Source organism: Micropterus dolomieu, linkage group LG13 (genome assembly GCF_021292245.1).
Source record: "Micropterus dolomieu isolate WLL.071019.BEF.003 ecotype Adirondacks linkage group LG13, ASM2129224v1, whole genome shotgun sequence".
NCBI lineage: Eukaryota > Metazoa > Chordata > Actinopteri > Centrarchiformes > Centrarchidae > Micropterus > Micropterus dolomieu.
Genome location: NC_060162.1, coordinates 10,524,562 through 10,527,557, shown reverse-complemented (window position 1 = coordinate 10,527,557; position 2,996 = coordinate 10,524,562).

The window sequence follows — 2,996 nt, the reverse complement described above, 5'->3', positions numbered from 1 at the left end:
TAGATTTAAAGTATTATATAAATAAAGTTATTTATCATATCAATTAAGTATAATAATATTATAAAAACATATTCTAAAACCCAGAGCCGGCCCTAGACCTTCGGGGGCCCACTGAATATCAGGCATTACTATATGTGTCACTGTATGACACAGAAACAACAGCATAACAATAACAATAACTAGACTATATTATATTTACTATGTTTTATGTCAAACAGGAATACAGGATACAACTAGAGCTACTGAGCCTAATGGCAGAGCAAGACCCAGTAGACACTGATGAACTTAGTTCTGAATAAAAAGACTGCTAAAGTGATTATGACTGACAAATGCTCAAATCTTTAATAACAGACAAACAAGAGTTTAAGAGACAAAAACTACAAAACCGTTAATAACATAATTTTTCTTTGAATATGTCAACCAGCTTCTTTATGAGTGACCCAAACATGTAATCATAGAAAAGACTTTTACTGTCTGAGTGTCTTTTTTAGAAATGTCAAAATGTCTCTGTCAACCTGTGCTGGTCCCTTGCTCACCACATCAACATGTATTTGGTCATTTAGGACTGATGGCCAGTCAGCTGGATTCACAGGATAAGTAGTAACTGGAGAGACAGGTGTGGTAGTAAGCAGGATGGTACTGGTCCCCACTTCAGTAGGCATAGGTAGTGTGACATGTGACATGTTCATACGTTGGGTGTTCCTAGAGGCGAATAATTGTTTATTGTTGATGTAGGCCTAAACTTACCAGCATTGTCAGCTTCTTGGATGATACCAAAGATGGAGGTAGAGGTAGAGGCTGATGGACCTGCTATGAAATATAAGATAAGATAAATTGACTGAATTGAAATGAGATCTAGAGGATCTTAAAAGGTTATCATTGTAAGGTAACACCACGTTTATACTCACCAACAGTAGGAGCTGTGTTTACTGACACCTGTGACCATCTTCCAACCATGTTCTTTAAAGCGCTCCTGGAAAGGGGGTGGTGAGAGTAAATTAATGTTGGTCCTCAGTGTAGAGACCAAGCTGGGCATATGTGGATTTGGTCTTTTAAATGCTTTATAACACTGGAGCAGCTCAGCTCCATAGGTAATGTTAGATAATAGATAGCTAGGCTAATGGCAAAATTGAAGAAGACCCATGTCCCAATAAAAATATTAACTTAATCAACGGACTTTAATCATACTATTAAATCCTAAACTATGGTATAATACTAAACAAAGTTGTGATGCTAATCACATTTAGCGTATTAGCATGTTAGCAAGTATGGCATTAGCATTACTAAGGCTAATGTAAGACGTTATGTGCAGATTATCTAAAAATATAGATATTGGAAAATGGAGCCTGTGGGCTTAACTTGTTACATACCTTTATCTTCTTGCCTCCTCTTTTCTTCGAGGCCCGTCATTTGTCTATTTTCACGTCCAGTCATCTTCTGTTGTCAAACATCATCAGAACCTCTGACTGACCCAGCATAACGTGCAACGTCACAGGGTCAGTCAGGGTCAGAAGTCACAGGGAGGTCCGAGCGAGCTGACCCATCAGGGCAGCTAATTTAAAATATTTATTTATTAGATTTATAATAAAGAACTAAATTAAATAACCACTGGGCTTATTATGACACGTAATAGAGAGAGCTGTATATGATTGTATGTTATTATTTTACGTTTCTTTTTTCAGTATTTTTTTTTTCACCACTAGCAAGCAGTGACTGTAGGGGGCCTTCTGCTGGGCACGGGGGCCTATGCCACCGCTAAGGTTGCTTAGTGGCTGGGCCGACTCTGTTAAAACCATTGCTTATTGATACCTCAGGTCAGTGCCCTAAGTTGCTTAGTGGTCTGCTTCTTTTTCCTTGATCGACAACCTCAAAGCCAATCTTTAATATCATAGTCATACATCTCTAGTAAATTTTAACCCAGATGCTAAAATTGAAAGAGTGCAGCATGTAATTACAATACAACTTGTACACAGCTTGTGGTGGCTGGTTAAGTCACACTTAAACATTGTACCATCAGAATTAAAGTTATATCATGATGTTAAACTACTGCATAAATACTAGTTTGTCATTTGCTCTGTCTTTTTATAGCACCATCATCATCACATGGTACATCCTCCACTGTTGAGCAATTAAAATGTGAGTTTGTTATGGAGAGAGAGGTATTGAAATTCTATTGGGCAGTGACCTTTCCCCTACCACTCAGTGTACAAGCAAAGTACTCCTTGATTAAACTTCTTACCGACACCTTTAAAATTTGAAATTTACATTTAAAATGTTATTGTTTGTGGAATACACTATGCTGTAAGCACTTCTGTATCCCATTGGGATTTTTCTTCCTAGTCCTTGTGCATGCCTGTATGCCACAGGGAGGTATTAAGTCTGACACTGTAGACACAGTACTGAGGGAGGCTATTTATTTTCAGTAGTTATTAAATATAGCCTTGTTGTTTGTGGGGAATTAGCACATTATGCCATACGTACATAGTAGCAGGTTTCAACATTCGGAGGAAACAATGCACAGGTCACTGTAAACATCCCACAGTTCCCTGTTTTACCTCTGCAATTTACATTTGTGGCCAAAATATTAGACATTTGCTGCAGTTAACTTCAGAATATCAGATTTTGGGATATTTCTAGAAATGTGTTTTTCAAAACTTTCAACTAGTACATTTGACATTTCATTTACATCAAATGAGGCTTTTAAGAGAGTGCCCAGATAATAATAATAATATGAATAATAAAGGTTTTTCTTTAGCTTAGGATGTTTTTAGGCGTTGAAAGCGCTAGTCACATGTGTAATTAGGTATGGTTATTAAACCCCACTGGTGTGTGGTAGAGAGCACTCTCTCTGTTAGTGTCTCATGATTTAAAAAGTGAGTGAAGTCCGCTCTTGCAGGACACTCAGATTCACAGTGAGACTTTTGCAGCTGTGTCCCTCCAATTAGATCACACATTTATATCCTTTTAGTCCCCCCCCCCCCCCCCCCCCCCCCCCC